Source organism: Electrophorus electricus, chromosome 8, assembly GCF_041902795.1.
Source record: "Electrophorus electricus isolate QZ-2024a chromosome 8, ASM4190279v1, whole genome shotgun sequence".
Lineage (NCBI taxonomy): Eukaryota > Metazoa > Chordata > Actinopteri > Gymnotiformes > Gymnotidae > Electrophorus > Electrophorus electricus.
Genome location: NC_137504.1, coordinates 21019384 through 21027857, shown reverse-complemented (window position 1 = coordinate 21027857; position 8474 = coordinate 21019384). Strand labels below are relative to the sequence as shown.

At 38.4% G+C, this 8474-nt stretch overlaps 1 long non-coding RNA gene across 1 annotated transcript; it reads right to left on the bottom strand.

Moving 5' to 3' along the window:
* Positions 1-5584: 5584 nt before the first annotated feature.
* Positions 5585-7535, bottom strand: LOC145659124 (uncharacterized). Its single transcript, XR_014125172.1, has 4 exons — positions 7217-7535; positions 6990-7023; positions 6816-6866; positions 5585-6537 (listed from the first exon to the last, which is right to left on the bottom strand). It is a non-coding gene; the product is annotated as an uncharacterized LOC145659124 (long non-coding RNA).
* Positions 7536-8474: the final 939 nt, after the last annotated feature.

The window sequence follows — 8474 nt, the reverse complement described above, 5'->3', positions numbered from 1 at the left end:
TCCCAAATATAAACAATGATTCAGAGAGTGTCGATCATGCTATCTGAATTGCACCAGAACAACGGTCAGGATGTGTCACTGTATGTTTCCTAATGCTAAATACAGTAATGATTAAGGGTCATACTATAAAGTTTAATCTGTATCGTTGTTTACAAATGTGTATTTTGCAAAGTGATGATGGTATATCCATCCAAGACCAATCTTGATGGTTTGTGAGCAAGATATTTAGTTTTAAAGGGATTTACATAACCTATATAAAATGTATTAGTGATGTTAGGATCCAAGGTCGTACCCATGATCAGAACATGGGAGTGGTGGGGGGATAAATCTTCCCAGGGGACAGGGAATTCATTAACCAAGGTTTAGGAAATTGATTTTTTAAATTTAAGTACACTTGGGTGGGCATCAGGGACATCTGCTCTGCTCTGCTCTGCTCTCATTTTAACCTCTTGACTTCTCCTCTCCTCTCCTCTCCTCTCTCCTCCTCTCCTCTCCTCTCCTTTCTCCTCCTCTCCTCTGGTCCCTCTCTCCTCTCCTCTCTCCTCCTCTCTTCTGGTTCCTCTCTCCTCTCCTCTCTCCTCCTCTCCTCTCCTCTCCTCTCCTCTCCTCTCCTCTGGTCCCTCTCTCCTCTCCTCTCCTCTCCTCTGGTCCCTCTCTTCTCTCCTCTCCTCTCCTCTCCTCTCTCCTCCTCTCCTCTGGTCCCTCTCTCCTCTCCTCTCCTCCTCTCCTCTGGTCCCTCTCTCCTCTCCTCCTCTCCTCTGGTCCCTCTCTCCTCCTCTCCTCTGGTCCTATATTCAATCCCCTATCCAATCAGATCTTGTCTTTCCTCTCTCCTGCTCATATTTCTTCTCTCCTTTCTGTTACCCAGCTCTCCAGTGCTCTTCTCTGTTCTCCATTCATCACTTCTCTGTTATCCATGTCTTTCATTTTCTCTTCTCTTCTCTTCTCTCATTTCTTTTTAATTATGTATTTGTTTTTTTAATTACCACATCCCCTTCTGGGGGGAGTACTTTATTTGTCTTAATGTTTTTTTATTATTTCAAATGATTTTTTATTATTCATTAATTTTCATCTATTTATAATAATAATAATAATAATAATAATAATAATAATAATAATTTGTTATTACCTTCTCCAGCTACACAGGACACTATACAAATATATAATAAATTAAAGCTGCTACTCTCTACATGTTCACATGCATTACTACAATGATTTATTTAGCAGACGCTCCTATCCAGAGTGACGTACAGAAGTGCTTTTCATTTACACATAGAATATATATCCTATGTGCAATGAACAATAAACAATACCCTCCAATAAGAGTTTTAGTCAGTCAACATAGGAGCAGGGTCACTGGTCATTTACATATTCCACAAATAAATGGGTCTGCATTAGAAGACTGCAAAGGGATCTGCAGTCCACACAGCAAGCGAAGTTTGTTCCTCTTACAGGAAGACCAGCAAGTAGAGAGTTGCAGTAGTCTAGTTTTGAGATCACAAGAGATTGCAAAAGCACCTGAGTAGCTTCCTGCAAGAGAAAGGGTCCAATCCTTTGTACGTTACAAAGGAGGAATCTGCAAGACCGTGTTAGATTAGAAACATGAGTTGAGAACGACAACTGGTTGTCCAAAGTTACGCCCAGGCTATGGGCAGCTTCGGATGGTGATACCAGGGAGGAAACAGTGAGGTAATGGTAAGGGTTGGGAGTACCTGGGATGACCAGAAGCTCAGTTTTACTGGGGTTGAGCTTCAAGTGGTGGGCTGTCATCCATGATGCGATGTCAGTCAAGCATGCCAAGATCCGTCTGTAGACCTGCGTGATGGAGGGTGGGAATGAAAGAAATGATTGGGTGCCATCAACATAGCAGTGGTAGGAAAAGCCATGAGAGGATATTACATCACCAAGAGAACGAGTATACAAAGAGAAGAGAAGGGGGTCTAATACTGAGCCGTGTGGAACACCAGTGGAGGGTCTACATTGATTGGATGTGGATCCTCTCCATGTTACCTGATATGACCGTCCCTCCAGATAGGACTGAAACCATTTCCATGCAGAGCCAGTCACACCAAGGCTGGAGAGAACAGAAAAGAGAATTTTGTAGTTTACTGTGTCAAAGGCTGCTGAAAGGTCCAGAAGAATCAAGACAGATGACAGATTGACCGCTTGAGCAGCATGAAGTTTCTCTGTCACTGCTATGAGGGCTGTTTCTGTAGAATGTTCCAGTTTGTAGCCAGACTGATAGGGATCATGCAACTGGATCTGTGTGAAGAAAAGAGATAATTGATTGTAAACTGCTCGTTCAAGGGCTTTTGATAGGAAAGAGAGAAGTGATACCGGTCTGTAGTTGGTTATGTTGGAGCCGTTGAGTGTGGCCTTCTTGAGGACTGGTACCACCCTGGCGGTTTTGAATGCAGTTGGATAAGGAGTTGCAGTTGGTGCAGTTGTTGATGATGACAAAAATGAAAGGAAGCAAATCTCTTGAGATCATGTGGAACAGAGTGGATGGAATGGGATCCAGCAGACATGTAGTCAGATTGCTGGAAGCCAGAAGTTGAAGAATTTTGTCTGAGGAGAGAATCGGATGTAGGAGAATAAACACTGGTTGGAGGAGTGGGAACAGAGGAAAAGGGCTGATGGATTACTGCAACCTTCTCCTCAAAGAAAGGGATGAAATCCTCAAGAGTAAGAGATGAGGACGGAGGGGGAGGGGCAGAGTTAAGTAAAGAAGAAAAAAAAAAACCTGAAGAGCTTGTGTAGATCAGATGCTGATGATTCAAATTTTCCTCTATAGTAGGATTAACTGTACAATACATTTTATTATTAAGCAAAGTGAACTAAATACTGGTGCAATTACATTTGTTACCTGTCTCTGCTAGACTAGACACTGTACCATGAAATATAATCTTCAAAATCTTTTTTGAAGGAATTTTTTATATTGTTGTGTGACTATATCCCATCTAAGCTTTTTATATATTTTTGTCACAAGAAATCCATTATTTTGTCGTTAAAATACGAAGTTTAGTCATGTACCCAGGTTTTCACTCAGTCCTGTTACCCTAACACAATCCCCCTTAAAAGTTTGTATTCCAAAAGTCACATGTTAATCAGGATCTATTCAAGGCCATGGGAAGATCAAAAATGAGATCTCTCATATTTTTCTGCTGTATATTTGATGATATTTTAACTATGATTGAAGATTCATTTCAGCATACCTTCCTGTTACCAAAATTATTTCTTAAATGTTATTTATTTATTGTACAAATATACATTTTTAGTAAATTGTTAGAATGTGCTCTTACCTCATTATTTGCATGGATGCCATGTGGCTTTATTTTTATTTGCTAATTATGTGCTAAAAACTTATTCAGTCCTGTTACTTTTAGTCCAGTTGCTCGTGTAAAGAGTAACAGGACTGAGTAATAGCAACAGGAATGAATCATGTTCTGTCTTATTTATTAGTGAGAATAATAGTATAACACTATTCACCTGATTTTTACATTTTACCAGTTTAAATGACTGAAGTTGTTGAAGTTTAAGAACCGTTTTACAGTGTGAATACAGGGAGCCGATCCAATGCTGCCGAGAAGCAGTTGCACTATAGCACTAAAAATGCCTGAGATTGACCAATACACATTTTGAATAGTTAAATATGTTATTCGATACAGTATTGAAAAAAGATAAAAATTGAAGTTTAAATTCTGAAGAGTTCATCATATAAATGGCACCCGTTTGGTGGAATGGCCCACCTTTTCCTGCAAATCGGAGACGTCAGCTAGTCAGCAGTGGTGGGTGTTACAAATATAAATGTCTCATCTACAACAAATGGGAACACTGATCGATCCTAACATTGCGCAAAGTTAGTGAATAGAATAGTTTTATTTTTTACCTTGGTATATTGGGCGGCATATTTTGAGCATATCTGAATATTGGGGGGGGATTTTATTCATATTACAATGAAGGTGAACATTTGCTTGAAAATCTTTTCCACTTTCTCATGCAAGGTAAAAGATCACATTTTGGTTTTCACAAAGAAATAGGAAGTAAACATAAAGGTGGCCAAAACAGTTTAGGTCAGGAAATTTCCACGGCTTCTGGAGAATACAGCTCAGACAGATCTCCACAGTAGCTTCGCTACTGCCACTTTCTGAGTCGGCTGTGTGAGAAAGTGTGGGCAGGGGCGCAGGGTACCAGTGCCAATTCCGTGGACCGGGCCTCTGGTTGATGAGCGCTCCAAAAGGGACCCAAAATTATTTTATATTTTGGCATTAACCAGCAACATTTCCATGCCATTTTAAGATAATCATTTAAGATCTTTATCAACATAGGTCAAAACTTGTTAAAAATTACAAATGCTCCCTAATATGGATGGTTAACTATTCTCAAATTCTACAAATACACAAATGTATTCCATGGCATGATGCAGGACATGAATAATGGGCATGAATGCTGTTGGGCTTTTTGGGCATTGCTTTTTATTGTTCATTCACTTAAACAATTATGTGGTTTCACAATTGGGATGTTCACAAATTCACAATTACTTTTCACCACAGAACAACAAATCAGCATAGAAATGTGAACTTGAACTGAAATTTGAGTGTAAGAGGAGCACTGTATTAATGCAGGGAGTTTCAAAGCTTTTCAGGTGTACTGTAAATTACCACAAAAGGAAATGCACCTACATAATGAGATGGGTGAACCTGTCTGCCCTGTATGATCTTGTTCCATTGTGATTTATGAGAAGGGTTTAGTCATTATCATGGTATCACATACTGGTCCTTTGTCTTCCCTTTCCTGGAGCGTCACAGTTATTGTGATGTTACTTATTTTTCTAGTCTGCACTGTAATCACCTGTACATTGGAGAAACCGAGAAAAGCCTTGCTGATCATTGAACTCCTAATGACCCTCAGAACTAAGGATTTGTTGTTTCCAGTGGCAAGACATTTTAATGCTATTGGACATTGTATTAATGACACATCTGTTTGCATTATGAGTGGTTTCTATGGCAGCAACAAACCTAGGAAACTTAAGGAAAAAGAATTCCTAAATACTCTTGGAACTGTAGATTCCCATGGAATGAATCAATGGGGAACCATGTGTTTTGGTGTGTTTGTATAGCAGTGGATCAGGATCAGGATATTAAAGTTTATGTCCTCATACCGTGTCTCTTTTTTTTTTTCATTTGTGTTTTTTCTTTTTTGGTAAATAGTCCACCCCAAACTTGTCTTAAGCACTGTCTTAAGTAGGTTTGAACACCACAACACATACTCCCGACACAAGAGATCTAAAAGCTCTCTATAGCAGCCGTCCCGGCCAATGGTCATTTCAACGAAACCCAGACCAGAAGAATCCAATCAGATACAATTTGAAAACTCTTTGCGGAGCTGATATGTTTATTTTGTTAGCCTGAAGTTACATTTGTTTCTAGCAATTGCAACAACTGCTGCTAAAATCAACATAAAAACATTATTCTTGGAAAGATCTTACGAATCTTCTCATACAACCCTCTGAAAAATTCTTTCACACAGTTGGTGTAGGACAATGATAAACAAATGAAAGTAGAAAAAGAAAGGAATTCTGATAATTATTTCAAAAAGCAGTTTAATTATTCCAACACATTTAATTGTAATGGAATGTCAGCATAAAAGTAAGTTTTAACATAAAACATCTTTATAAACCTGCTGGCAACATTGTGAAACCCGTTTAATCTACCACAGTTAAAGGCTCAGAACCCCCCTTCTTTTCTACTTCTTTTTTTAAACTATATTCAACATGTGAATTCCTTATGGATACTTAGTATGCATGCAATTGTGTTATTTAATAACAGTTTGTACAGTGTAGTTCAGAAGAACATCTACCAGAACAAACGAGCAAGAAATAAATGTAAAGTGTCATTCAAATAAATCATAAGGCTAATATTAAATATTACTACTCTGTTTTCACTCTTGGTGATTTGCAGATTATTGCAAAGCTAGCATAATTTGTTAATAAATATTTTATAACAGTTCATTCAATAAATATAAACACTGAAATGCCAGCATAACTGCTTAACCCAACCCGTTAACTAATACCCATTAATACCAATGTGCAGCAAAACTTAAACTAGCTACCATACTACAGACGAGTGACACCAAAGTAGGTTTGTATGCTGATAAGATTATAATTCTCTGAGTCTGTTTTAACTTTAATCTCAGTCTTTGCTTCTAGATCTACCACTCTGTGCAGATCAACAGACTGGTACCAATTGTTTTCACAATGCATTGTCTCTTTGCTTTCTATTACATTCCTCCATTGGGGGTAGTTAGAATGGTACAGCATAATGCTAATACTCAAAAGTAAAAGCTGTTTCCCCTTACAGTGACCATCAGGTATACGATAATACACTCTCAGATTGACAAAGTACTGGCTGTTTTGGGGGATAATAAGTGATGTGTTGTTGTCAGTCAAATAGTTTTTGTTGGAAGAGTCGGGTTTCCACTGGATAATATAAGAATCATTCTGCTTGACAAGTATAGCACCATGCTGTCTGCCTGAGACTTAAACAGAGAAAGACAGAATCAGATATATTGGTCAAACTAAATTTCATTCATTCTCTCTCTCTCTCTCTCTCTCTCTCTCTCTCTCTCTCTCTCTCTCACACACACACACACACACACACACACACACACACACACACACACACACACCACACACACTCTTCATTAAGAAGCAAATCTTATAAAGCATTTAAGGTCATATGCAACATGAAATAAAGAAAATGATTTCCTCGTGTTGGATATGGCTAATGAACTGAATGATGTAATGAGCTGCTTACTCTGCAGATGTACGGAGTCTCCAGGCGGTCGACTGGCAAGCGGCTGTACGCCTGTTAACCAAAATAAACAAAATGTACATACAGTGTGTATAAAATATTCCTTACATAAAAACAGCTTTACTGTATTTATTGTAAATATCCACCGTCACATCGTAATTTTAACGTAAAACTCACCGATGTCTGCCACTTGCTCCTGAATGTGTGCATCCTAGAATAAATAAAAGATAAAAAAGTAATATGAATTTCTATTTAACTGACAAGGAGACAGCTCAAACACAGCATCGGTCCAAAGCAAAAGTAAACTAGTGTCTTCAAATGTAGTTCCTTTCAGTCCACGACTATTACTTTCTGACATCACGAGGGTGGAAATCAACATATGCCCTTGGCAACAAGTTTGTTACCTTGCTTGCGTGAATCGAGAACCCTAGCCAAATGAGAGCAGCAAGGAAAGTTAGCAGCACGACTCCCGTTGCCCATCGGGAGCGGGACTCCTGTCGCTTCATCTCCCGGCAGTGCTGCATCAATAGCAGGAGCATTTCGTCCTGTTCTTTTGCCATCTCGCAATCGCCGCTATTGGTGTTTGCCATCTGACAAGGTGTTGGTAATCTCCGTGTGTCTTTGTATGTTTTTTAACCACGATCTGCACAGGACTACTAAATCTTTATATGCCTTGATATAGCAACATGGACCGCCCCAACATCAGTCCTGCCCTGCCCTTCCGCCAAGGCAATCCATCGAAAGGAAAAATCATGACGCCCAAATAGGAAGCATATAAAATGAAACGTATTACGATAACCACGACCTTTCACGTTCCACAATTTTTGGAATTGTTAGAAATGTTCTCTCGATTGCAACATGTGAATATGAAGGAAAGTCTTATAATCAGTAGACTGCCGTTAATATTTCAAATTATTATGACCACAGAATTGTACACGTTATTATAATCTAGATCTTGAGTGTTCCTTCATATTGTACATATTATACATATAAACTCTAAAGCACGTGTTTATTTGATTATTTAAAGATCCAATTGTCTGCCTAAAGAAACAAGTTTTGAGAATTATTTTATTTATTTACGTCAAATGATAATTAAAGAATAATAACATTTATTTAAGAATATTTCTGTTAAACTGTCTTTATGTCCTAATAGTAACGTCTAAAACAGTTGCAGTGTGAAACAAAGCCGGTGAATGCTTAGCAATAATGCGGTGAATCATTAGTAATACTAAATATAAATACTAGCTAAATACTTCAACGCCATCCAGCAGATATGTATGAGGAACGTTCTATGCAAACAAAGGGATTGTGGAATTTTATAACCCAAATACAAAGGTAAAAGCAAAGGAAAGTTAGTAGTCATATTAGTAGTCCAGTGTCCAGTGTGCTGTAGTATTAACTGTCTACTGAGAACTAATTCTCTGCCTGTCACTTATTGCGTCTGTCTCTCACGTAGCGCAGGCTAAAGCTGATTATATCTCGGAAAGAGGGGCTTCCCAGAAAGATTTGAAGGGACCGGTGGACTCTTTTGATGTTTGGCGTAAAATAGCATTAAATTTGATATCGACTAAAGCATCTTTAATGATTATATCTAATCTGTCTTTCGTAGTTGTGCATACTTAAATAAAACGATGTTAATCTGAAAAACTTTTATCTTCCTTT